The 13265-nt window shown below is 34.2% G+C and overlaps 1 long non-coding RNA gene and 1 pseudogene across 3 annotated transcripts in view; both read right to left on the bottom strand.

Moving 5' to 3' along the window:
• Positions 1 to 12914, bottom strand: part of LOC143255008 (histone-lysine N-methyltransferase SETMAR pseudogene) — a 73122-nt pseudogene extending 60208 nt beyond the window's left edge. For both annotated transcript variants that reach the window (XR_013030408.1, XR_013030407.1), the window contains exon 1: positions 12435 to 12914. The product of XR_013030408.1 is annotated as a histone-lysine N-methyltransferase SETMAR pseudogene, transcript variant X2 (transcript). The remainder of the gene's footprint in view (positions 1 to 12434) is intronic.
• Positions 5435 to 12022, bottom strand: LOC143255005 (uncharacterized). The gene is made up of 3 exons (XR_013030406.1): positions 11890 to 12022; positions 10521 to 10582; positions 5435 to 10249 (listed from the first exon to the last, which is right to left on the bottom strand). It is a non-coding gene; the product is annotated as an uncharacterized LOC143255005 (long non-coding RNA).
• Positions 12915 to 13265: the final 351 nt, after the last annotated feature.

The raw sequence follows: 13265 nt of genomic DNA, 5'->3' as shown, positions 1-13265 counted from the left end.
GTGCGTCTGTTTGTCAATACGTTAGATAGCATATTTATTTATCGAATGATTAGCAAATATTTTCTGGAGATAACATAATAAGTAAGTTAGACATATCTGCCATTATTCTCATAATTTTTGTTGAAATGTTGTTTATGAAGTTAAGCCTGTAAGTGAACGTTACCTGCTTGTTTGTTTGTTTTGGAATTTCGCACAAAGCTACTCGAGTGCTATCTGTGCTAGCCGTCCCTAATTTAGCAGTGTAAGACTAGAGGGAAGGCAGCTAGTGATCACCACCCATCGCCAACTCTTGGACTACTCTTTTACCAACGAATAGTGGGATTGAGCGTAACATTATAACGCCCCCACGGCTGGGAGGGCGAGCATGTTTGGCGCGACTCGGGCGCGAACCCGCGACCCTCAGATTACGAAGCGCACGCCTTAACGCGCTAGGCCATGCCAGGCCGAACGTTACCTGCATCGTAGCAAATGTCAATGAAAAAACAACAAAAAAACAACAAATTAATTCGTTGTCGTTACGTATGAATATCGGCCTTGGCAATATTTTTTATCGAATAATCAACGATAGAATATATTACAACAATATTTATAATAGTACATTTTACGCAAAGGCCAGCTTTTATATAATTATTATTCAAAATTATAGCAAATATAATTTTAATATATATTTCCATTGTGCTCAAAATGAAATTTTTAAACACGTGCTCTCAATTTGAATAGTTCCAACACGAGTAAAATCAATAAAAACCCTCATGTAGAAAGGAGAAACTTAATCATGTTTCTCTCATAATACAGTGTAGAAACAATGCACATAGAATTTGATTTTATTTGTAGGCATCACGCGTTTTGTAAAGTTATACAGAATTTTGAAATAGGATTGATATATGTCTTGTACATTAGAAATAACATTAATTTTGTTTGTTTGTTTGTTTTGGAATTTCGCACAAAGCTACTCGAGGGCTATCTGTGCTAGTCGTCCCTAATTTAGCAGTGTAAGACTAGAGGGAAGGCAGCTAGTCATCACCACCCACCGCCAACTCTTGGGCTACTCTTTTACCAACGAAAAGTGGGATTGACCGTCACATTATAACGCCCCCACAGCTGGGAGGGTGAGCATGTTTTGGCGCGACTCGGGCGCGAACCCGCGATCCCTCAGATTACGAAGTGCACGCCTTAACGCGCTAGGCCATGCCAGGCCAACATTAATATGAAAGAAATATATTTTTTTACAAACGTATATACATTGATAGCTCGTAAGTATTGTGTTCACAGAAAACAATGAATACTATTTAGATGGAATTAAAATGTTATAGCGTCACGATAAATATTTTGAAAATTAACACCAACAAATTTCGACTTAATTATTATACAAGTATAGTTAGAGCAGAATATTAAAGAAGTGTCTGTGTGTGTTTTCTTATACCCAAGCCACATCAGGCTATCTGCTGAGCCTACCGAGGGAAATTGAACCTCTTATTTTAGCGTTGTAAATCAGTAGACTTACCGCTGTATTAGCGGAGGGTATTAAAGAAGTATTAATGTTTTTACAAGGCATCTGACAATAACAATCGCATGCAACACTTTGCAACAACCATAAACATTAAAAAAGCAATTTGATATCTTGTTTCGCTAATTAAACGTGCCTTATACTAATGGAAAACAACAGAATAGCATTATATTTCATGTAATAAACCTGAAATGCTTAATCTGTAGAATAATATAATCAATAAAAATATTTATAAGAGGATATTGTTACAAAAATTGTATCATTGGGTGAATTCTTTTGGATTATTTGAAGACAAAAAGCCAAGTCCAGTCCAAGCAATGATAATGAAATAATTTATTTCTTTGACACTTTCGCTTGTGAGCCTAATTTTGTAAACAAATACTTCAGCATAAAATTCCAAAACTAATATAAGCCTAACTTCAAATACAAAGCTTCAACTGATACTGTGATACTAATGTTATTTATCCCTAACTTACAAAATAAAGCGGTCTGGCATGGCCAAGCGTGATAAGGCGTGCGACTCGTAATCTGAGGGTCGCGGGTTCGCATCCCCATCGCGCCAAACATGCTCGCCCTTTCAGCCGTGGGTGCGTTCTAATGTGATGGTCAATCCCACTATTCGTTGGTAAAAGAGTAGCGCAAGAGTTGGCGGTGGGTGGTGATGACTAGTTGCCTTCCCTCTAGTCTTGCACTACTAAATTAGGGACCGCTAGCACATATAGCCCTCGAGTAGTTTTGTGCGAAATTGAAAAACAAACAAACAAAATAAATTCATATATCGAATTCCTTGCTCATAAATGCGATAACTCTCAGAAATAACACTAAACTGAAGCAATCATTAAATAATCGACTCACTGACTTCTCACTTATTACTTATTGATTCACTATTTCGCTTTACTCAAAGCGCAGATAGCCCTCGAACAGCTTTGCGCTATATTCAACACAAATAAAGCTTTACCCGTATATGTCGGAGAAAGAGGTCGACGAACCCTGACCCAAATAACTATAAAACAGAGATATCGTATTTGTACCGTCTCCATCTTCTCAATAAATGAGTCTGTCTAACTGTAATATTCTATGCCCTCTCGCAAACAAAGAAAATAAAGTTTACAATAATATTACGTAATTTAATTAATTATAGAAACATAACATTGTACGATATAATGTACAAAACATTGAATAATGAGTTGTTACATAATTTGATAAGCCATAGATGCTAACCTTTTGCACAATATAATCTATAATGTTGAGAAATAAGTTATCATATCATTTAATAAATGTTCGTTTGCCGCATTTTCTAGCAATTCCCCAACTTGGGAAGAAAGAAACGCATACTGAAAACGTTCTGGATATATATATGTAATAACTGGGTGAAAGATTTCTTACAAATTCCTATAGCACTTATATCGATAAGTTTGATAGAACATATTTCTTTTCAACAATATAGTCCCCCACTTGTTTAGATACGACTAAGCTGTTACTATACTAGCCATTAAAATCAACATAAATAACAGATTAAGTAAAATTTACACATTTCTCTACCCGGTTTGTTTAGAAAACACTGAAATGATAGTATACCAAAGAGTAAATTATGATCAAATAATTGAAGGAAGAATAATAAAAAATATCATAATATTTAACCCATTTTTTATGATAAACAATACTGCGTAACTCACAACTCGCATTTAGTAGTTAGCGATATCTTGTTCTTCTGTAGTTTTCCTTATAAATATGCAAATCATTCGTTTACTATAATGTCACATTTTTATAGGGCCGCGATTCTTAACAGTATGTGCCTATGAGTTGTTGGCGATAATATTAACCGATAAATAAATAGCATGCAATCCAGTTGTTTTAAAATAATATGTTAAAGCAAGTCAAACATATATACAAATGTTCGTTACACAGTTAATCACCACAGTAGAATCCAGAGTTTTAAATAATTTTCTTTTTCGTCAAAAGTCCACACAGGCTGGTTCAATTACTTTAGAATCCAGTTGGCAAGATAAATTATTTTACTATATATTGCCATCACGATACAATATTAGCTTTAAATGAAACAGTCGTGTATATCTAACATGCAAGTTAACCTGTTAATCACACTATGACAACTGTTACCTTTTTATAATTAACAAAATAAATATAAAGCCCAATATATCATTAATTTAACACTTGTTACAGCGTCATACCGGTGTAGGGAGGAATCGTTTTCACATCACCACATTTGTTCAACTTTTAACTTGGTCTGCAAATTCTAGCACAAAGTATTTTGTTCAGACATATAATTAATGCATACAGCAAATGAAACAAAGGTATATTTTGTCGAATATAAACAGATAAATCGAGTTTATTTTTCACTGTAACTGGGGTATTATTAGTCACCACTTCATGCTGTTAAATGTAATATAGCGGCATAATTTATGAGTGCACATTGTGCAACCAGCTCTTTTATTGTACAACAGCTTATCATAATGCAAGTTTTTTTAAAAAATGTACTGTAATTTGACTTTATCCTACTATTTTCTTTATGACGACAACGAAAACAACTTTGGTGTATAATACAACCTGAACACTGATTACCTTTCTTTTTTCTTTCTGAACAAGTTTCGCCAATAATTGTGATTGCGTGAGGTCACTGTTCGATGCGATGTATATTCATTGTCATGCTACAGGCCTTTACGATTGAATATTAATTGTAGTTTCCAGAATACAACAGGTGAAGGCCGATTTCACAGTGTACTTTTATTTATCACGAGGTGGCAGTATAAAATTGATTCGAAATTAATATGCTGCATTTCTGTTTCTTTCAGTATTTAACTGGAAGCACTTGTGAGGTATTGTTTATTGTTTACAGCACTAGGCTTAACTATTCCTCTAATTTCTCTATAGAAATTAATATTATAAAACTTAAGGGTATTTTTTATTTAAGTTTTCGAGTGAGACTACGTAATGGTTATCTATGTAAAGCCTTTACTACTTTAGAACTGATCTTATAATATATAAAAAGCTCGACATGGCCAAATGGGTTAAGGCGTTCGACTCGTAATTCGAGGGTCGCTGGTTCGAATCCCTGTCGCACCAAACATGCTCGCCCTTTCAGCCGTGGGTGCATTATAATGTGATGGTCAATCCCACTATTCGTTGGTAAAGGAGTAGCCCAAGATATGGCGGTAGGTGGTGATGACTAGTTGCCTTCTCTCTTGTCTTACATTGCTAAATTAGGGACGGCTAACGCATATAGTCCTTGAGTAGCTTTGCGCGAAATTCAAAACAAACAAACAAACGAACGTAAGAATAGAATGACATGTCTATTAGTCTGTGTGTGACTGTCATAGCTCCAAAAGGAAAGAATTTACAAACTTGAAATTTTGCAAACATACTAAGTGGACCCTGAGGGTGTGCACCTGTGTATTATTACTTCTCTTGTCTACGTGCGTGCGCGCATGTGCATCTTTTTAGTCAGGAAAACTAACCAAAAATCACATAAAAAAGAAGTGGTTCCTTATATTACAAATAGAAATCAAAGACAGACAATCACTCACCTGTTTACGTAGGCTCGTATCTGTGTAATGTGATCGTCATATTTTCAAGAGGAAAGAACACAGAAATTTGAAATCTTGCACCTATCCTAAAATGACATGAGGGCATGCTCCTGGACATATTATTACTTAGTTGCGTGCGCACGTGCACATCTTTTAATGGGAAAATCTCGTTTGGTTTGGTGTTTGAATTTCGCACAAAGCTACTCGTGGGCTATCTGCGCTAGCCGTCCCTAATTTAGCAGTGTAAGAATAGAGGGAAGGCAGCTAGTCATCACCACTCACCGCCAACTCTTGGGCTACTATTGTACCAACAAATAGTGAGATTGACCGTCACATTATATCGCTTCCACGGCTGTAAGGGCGAGCATGTTTGGTGTAACGAGAATTCGAACCCGCGATTCTCGGATTACGAGTCGAGAGCCTTAACCACCTGGCCACACTGGGCCATCAGCGGGGGACTACACGAGGGTTATCTGCGCTAGCCGTCTCTAATTCAGCAATCAAAGAGGAAGGGCAGCTAATCATCACCACCCACTGCCAACTCTATAATGAACAGTAGGATTGACTGTCACATATAACTCACCCCTCCGCTAAAAAGGCGATCATGTTTAGTGTGACGGAGGTTCAAACTCGTGACCCTTAGATCACGAATCAAGCGCCCTAAATACCTGGCCATATCATTCCTATAGCAGAACTATGATACCAAACCATAACCGTGAATCCTTTAATTTATCGTAAGGGTGCGTTAACCTTTAGGCCACACCTAGTCCAAAAACTTACGTGTTTCAATTTTATAAATGAATTTGTTACAGCAATCACACTTAATTGTCCCAGCATGGTCAGGTGGTTAAAAAACTCGACTCGTTATCCGAGGGTCGCAGGTTCGAATCCCCATCGCACCACACATACTCGCCCTTTCAGCCATGAAGACATTATAATGTGCCAGTCAATCTCACTATTCGTTGGTAAAAGAGTAGCCCAAGAATAGGCGGTGGGTGGTGATGACTAACTGCCTTCTCTCTAATCCTACACTGCTAAATTAGGGACGACTAGCGCAAATAGCCCTCGTATAGCTTTGCGCGAAATTCAAAACAAACATATTTAGTTTGTTTTTCAAATAGAAGTACTGAATGGACCAAATTTATTAAATTATGATTATATGATACTCTATACAAATCCAAAATCTCTTAGTATTCACAAACTGACATTATTTAGCCCTAGTTCTTAATAAGTGTGAGCGAAAGTAGATTTAGAAAAAACAACATGTGAATATTGCGAGAATGATATAGTGTAATTGTCTGTATCCGTTTTTTAAAATTAGCAAGTTTTATTGTTTCCTAATTAAAATAATTTAATTGAAGTTCTCGTAAGCAGTGCTGTTTGACTTACATCAAACTTAGGTCATATCCCCAATACTTGCTAGTTATATTTCTCTTGTATTATATCATCCTTTTATCTATTTGGAATTCTTGTGCAGCGATAAAAATGTAAAACTAGTTTTGGTTAACAACTTTATTAAAACAAGCAAATGGAGGAGGAAAGAAAATCATTTAATGGTAAATATACATGAAACCTTTATGAACGTTCATCGCACCAAGTGAGTCGATGTCGTTGTTAAAATCAACTTGTTTTACAGCTCACAAATCAGTAAACTACAAAGTCTCGCGTTGAACAATAAGAAGTTTGGGTCGTTGAGTTTTTCTGGCCCTATAATGCACGATTCAATATTTCCTTCAATTGTAACTGACAAGGGTGAAGACTCCCATACTCCACTCAAAGAAAGGAGGGTGACAGTGCAGTGGTGAGTTCCGAGGAACGTCATCACCAAAGACAGTGAAATGAGTGACCATAAAACTTTATTCTGAAAAGCAGACCATACAGAGGTATTCACTCCAGATATGGCAGCATCCCCTTCTGTTCTACCCAGACAGTCTATGACTGATACAATTCAGGCATGTTTATGAAACAAAATATTGTGAGGTTATTCCCCATTAAATGAACTTGTGGAACACAGCATCTTCACAGTGAGTGAGAGAAGCTATGGGAGATAAAGACCAAGTCAACATGGCTGTACAGTGCAAATTTATGGTTAAAGAATACCTGATCAGGCACCACCTGCCACAGAATGGGATCCACATTATAAAAAGTAGGCAAAGGCTCCCGAAAGAAAGTATGAATAAAAACCTACCAGTTGTAGTAGTATCAAAGTCTGAAGAACAGACTTATCTACAATAAGTCGTAGATGAGATCCTGACAATAAATAAATTACAATATGATAGAGACAGTGGGAGGCAAATGTACTAAGTGTGATCCACATGCTAGATTGCAGAATCTCCTCCATTGGAAGATGAAGACAAGAAGCAAGGAAAAAGGTGAAGTGTCAGATCTGATAGGAGGACACCTGGAACAAAGTCTGGAGGGAAGAAGGTAAAAAAAATTGGGCCAATAAATGACTCCTTTCTTCCATATGAGTATACTATTTAAGATTTGCAGAATGATACAAGACACTTTTATTAAAGCAATAGTGCATATTAACTTATCTATAAATACTAATCCTTTAAGGTATGGCTGTAAAGAAAAATGACTACAAGTAGATACACATTAAATGTGCAACAACCTTCTTGTGTAGTATTATTGAAAAGATGCATGACAACTGCAACTGATACAAAATTGCAGTGCAATAGCACATACAAAAACTACATTTTGACACTGCTTAGCATTATGTAAGTAGTCTGATTCCACTTAATAACTGACTGATTTTGAGAAGGCTGTACAAAAGCCCTTTCCAACAAAAAGTATTTATATAATCAAATTGTAAAGATGTGTTTAGATGAGGGATCTAGAATTTCTAAGACAGGTGTATCTCTTGTACTTAATGGTACCAGAAAATAAGAAATGGATCAAACTGGGGACCGAAGTGCCATGTAGAAAGAGACATGTAACAAGTTACACCCCAGGCACGATAAGCAAAGTGCATCATATTGTAACAGGTAAGAATCCACGAACACAAAGGTCAGTGGAAAAAGCCTCAGTGTGAAAAAATGACACAACTACTCCCACAAGATAACTGTTCAGCCAATGCAATATTCAAGCAGCAGAAGAATGAAATGGATATTCATATTAATCATACTAGTCACATCTTTGGACAAAACACCTATGGGTTTACATGCAATTTAACTGTTGAAATGTGCAATAGGAAACCATCAGCCACATATACCAGGTGTATGCTTTGGACACAATAACCTTATAAATTAAACTTTACAACAGAAATTACATTAATATTTTTATTACACAGTTGTCAGACAGTGTGAGATTTGATACAGAAAAATAACTTTGACAATCTTAAATCATTTTAATATAATATATTCAATTTCTGTAATATACAAAATGTTCTTTAGCCCCATGCAAAGGGTAAGATCCAAGTGCACATAGAATTACTTTTTCTCCACCATGAACTCTGAGTCACATAATGCATCTGATTTCCAAATTTATATTTTATTTTTACCCTTATATGTATATTTCAGCATGTCCAACAAATTTGACACACAAGTACTATAAATATTGACAAGTTATGTATAAAACCTGAACTCACAATCTTCTTGCATTATTGAGCTATCAATCTTTGTGTCACACCCACATATACATATACAGGGAAGGCAACTAGTCATCACCACCCACTGCCACCTCTTGGGCCACTCTTTTATCTAACGATTAGTGGGATTAACTCACATTATAAAACCCCCACGGCTGAAAGGCCATTCATGTTAAGATTGAAAATACTCTTTCCATCATCTCAAATATTATTTGTATAATCTCTAAAATCTCCTAAATATATTTCAAACATTTTTTTTCAGTAAACCTTCATATTTTATCATTCTTTTCTCCATACTAACTCAATATAAGGTTAATCAATTTGACTAAGTTCATAATCACCAGAAAGAAAATATTGAAATAAATCTAAATTATCAATTTTGTTTTCTAAAATTACTTCAAACTATAACATGAAACTAAATTTATCTTAAATAGCTTTAAATTCATACCAGTATACATCTATTTACTTTGAAATTTTATTGTTATATTACTCTTTGAACCATTTGTAAACTACTTATATTATTCACACCATTATATTTGGTAAATCACTAAAGGCTCATGTTATACTATAAGTCATTCCATGTCAAATCATCCAGGGGGCTGCAGGTGACCCCCACAGAATGCCTTGAAAAAATTCACGTGCTCATCTACCCATATAATGACAAAAAGTAGGTTGAACGCCATCTTGATTTTTTTTGTAGATCATATTCAGAGATGTAAGAATATATGATTAAATATGAAAAGGCTGAATAACTGGTGACATGGTCAAACTGTGGCTTGAAGTAGGGCTATTTTTAGCTAAATCATAAAAAGATGCATGCAACTACATTTTTTTTACAGATCTAATAGACTTTTAATTACAACAATTCCTGACTTATTAACTGATATGTTACAGGAAATTTGAAAACAAAATTCAGCTTTGTATCATATTAAGTCTTAGAGCTATGGCTTATTAAATAAACCAATGTTTTTTACAATTTTGGGTTTTCAGGTAAATTTACAGCCTCACTTTTATCTCAAGTGGGTTTCTTGTCATCACAAATCATTTACAGTATTACACCTCACAGTAAATGATAACAAATAGTGGAAGTCAACAAACTGGAGAAAACTGAAAGATAGATACATACATGAAATAACAATGATGGATTTTTCAGTCTAATTTAGATACAAATGTCTTTTACTAGTGGAACATTAAAATTTTGTTATAAGGTTAAAATGTATGTGATTGGTGTTAAAATACATCACAGATCAAAATGTTCTTAGAAATTAAGTACTCTTACAAACATATGGTTCATTTCAGCAATTTAAATCAAAGAGAAGCAACACCAAATGTTGGCTTTACAGAAACAGGTACAATAAAAAAGCATTGCCCCATTGGACATAACAAAGTACATGATTGTGACCACAACTCTAGGTCACAGACATTCCAAATAATTTTTATATCTGGAACACATTACACTGTAACAATTTTGTGAAGAGTGGATACAAACAATAAATTTAGAATCCTATGATAAAGGTTACTGGATCGCATGAGCTGAACAAATCCACACCTGTTGCTAAGGGCCTCACACTTGTACCCCACTGAACCTGCACAGCACTGCCACCAAATCTTAAAAGGTTAACAAAATAATTATTAATACCATAAATGACAATCTATAAAGAATGGACATAACACAAGCATGGAATATTAACGTAAACAACTCTTTGGTGACTAATGTTCTATTAATAATCATAATTTACTTGAATCTGAAAACATTGGTGGCCTCTTATCATACAATAATGTTTTGTTTTTGAGCTATTAGGTGATTCTGTCTTATTATATCTTTTATCATTCTTGATTGAACATGGATATCTTACATAGATATTTCTCAATGAAGTACCTTAAAGTCTGCAAGTACAAGTCTTTCATGGTTAACCATCATCACATGCTTTAGTGTCAAATCTAAAAAATTTAATACATCAGTGAATATCCAGACATTCAAAAATAATATGAAGGTACAGAAGTAAAAACAGGTTAAATAATGAAAAATGAAAGTGACAAGTGAAGTACAGAATATCTTATAAATACATGAAATTTCATACACCAAAATTCCAGCGTAGTGTAAAAGCTGGAAAACAAAATTACAGCAGACCACAATATTCAGTAAAGAAATTAGGAAATAAGTAAATATTTTTATTAACTATGTAATAAGTATTTAAAAATATATATTTATTAGTAAATATACATAAATATTATATTCAACATGCTTCATGAGACATCACGCCTTACAGTATTTTAGAGCAAATAGGTTCTAGAGTGGTCATTTTCAAGGGGTCTGTTACAATCTTGAATAGGTACATGCACACATGTCAAATGATATATAAGTATATTGGTCTAATTGTTAGACTATTCACTTGTGGCTCACTATGTTATTAATCTACTAGAATTGTTATCAAATCCAATTACAAAATTAGTACTTCATTATATTTAATATGGTTTTGTGATCAAAAGTGAATCAATACACTTTTATTCTATCTGAATAAATAACAGTTCATCAGTTTAAAACTTAATAATACTACATCATGTTTCAGTGGTTCTCGTTTATAACTGGATCTTTATTATAATGGCTTTCTATTCATCAATTCTTTTATCACATCCACGTCTCAAGTTTAAATCTTCAAAAATTACACATATAGTAATTTTAATTCATCTAAATTACGTGATCAACTCTCTCTCTCTCTCTTTCATCTATAACATAAATACACTAACTGAAATCTAAAAATAATAATCCAAGAAAGCCACATATCACATTCTAATTTACTCTTTTAGATTCTAAACTAAAAATACATACTTTTGTATGTTTTTCATCCACTTAAGCTAAACATTAAGCTTAAAGCAAAAACTATATATTAAAAAAAAAGTTTATCAATAAGTTTACTACTATATAATTCTAGTAATACGAAAAGTATTTTCACATGTTGTTTGAGTTTCAAAGTCAATGGCTAGTTCTACTGTTATTAATACTTAGGTCTGATGGTAGAAAGTAATCTGCCCTAGTAGTAGAACCATTTTAAGGCCTAAATTCTACTCAAGATGCAACTTGAACAAAACTATATCATACATGCTACTTCTAATTTTGTTTTAACTTATATATTAAATAAATATAATGGAACAAGCTTCACAGTATATTTAAATTTCTAGTCATGTTTGTACCCACATAAACTGTTTCTGTATTACACGCCAAATTGTATAAATACATAAATTAGTACCTATCTGTTTTACCCACAAATAACACTATTTCAGTTTTATTTTTACTCCGATTCCATTTATTTTTCATGTACTAAATACGATATAAAATTAATCTACAAGCAATACTAATCTTTTCAAACAATTGACACTTTACAATAGATTACGTTTAAAGTTTTATATAAAGTTAAAAGTTAAATAAACAGGAATATTACAGAGATTTTAAGTCAATAACAAAAGCAGATATTTATTCAAAAAGTTTTAAAAATTGTTGTTTCCCTCTTAGATATGAAACAAAATTTTAATAAACTATATTGTGGTATCTGGTGGCGAATGTTTGCTAATACAACTGTCGTTTTAAAAAACATTCATGTACCTCATTTAAAAGTTTTTATTTGGAAGTATGCAGGAATTGTATTCGACCATGAAAAATAAATTAAGTTTATTTTAAAACAGTAAAATATCACTGCATGATTTGCTTTGTTTTGAATTTCGCGCAAGGCTACATGAAAGTCATCTGTCCCTAATTTAGCGGTAAAAGACTACATGGAAAGCATTTAGTACTTACCACTCACTGCTACCTGCCTGAATGCATAGTGCCAACTGTAAAGTTATGTGGAGGAGGAATAATGGTCTTGGGATTTTTTCATGGTTTGGGCTAGGCTTTTTAGTTCCAGTGAAGGGAAATCGTAATGCTACAGCATAAAATGATATTCTAGAGGTTTGTGTGCTTTCAACTTTGTGGCAACAGTTTGGGGAAAGCTCCTTTTTTGTTTCAGTATGGCAATGTCCCCGTGCACAAAGCTAGGCCCATAAAGACGTGGTTTGCCGAAACTGATGTGGAAGAACTTGGCTGGCCTGCACAGAGCTCTGACCCTTCAAACACCTTTGGGATGAATTGGAAAGTCGACTGCGAGCTAGGCATTCTCGCCCGACCTCACTAATGCTCTTGTGGCTGAATAGGAGCGAATCCCCTCAGACATGTTTCAAATTTTAGTGGAAAGTTTTCCAAAAAGAGTGGAGGCTGCTATAGCAGTAAAATGGGGACCAACTCCATATTAATGCCCATAGTTTTGGAATGAGATATTCAACAAGTACATATGGGTGTGACGGTCGGGTATCCACGTACTTTTGGCCATGGAGTGCATCTTTTATACAAGAAAATACGTCTAATGACTAATAAGGATGATCTTGATTCCATGCACGACTAAAATAAGGAAACCTTAAAGTGTTCTTTTGATTGGAATTCCGATTTGTCTTTCTACCTATTAATTAACATGGTAACATACATATGGTATTGCTCTGTACCACATTTCTCATTTAAATTTCCCATACCACATTTAAAATATTTAATTTTGGAATATCTCTTTTGCTTCTTCTGTGTGGGTATTTGGGTATG

Source organism: Tachypleus tridentatus, chromosome 7 (assembly GCF_004210375.1).
Source record: "Tachypleus tridentatus isolate NWPU-2018 chromosome 7, ASM421037v1, whole genome shotgun sequence".
Lineage (NCBI taxonomy): Eukaryota > Metazoa > Arthropoda > Merostomata > Xiphosura > Limulidae > Tachypleus > Tachypleus tridentatus.
This window is presented reverse-complemented; position numbering and strand designations above follow the sequence as displayed.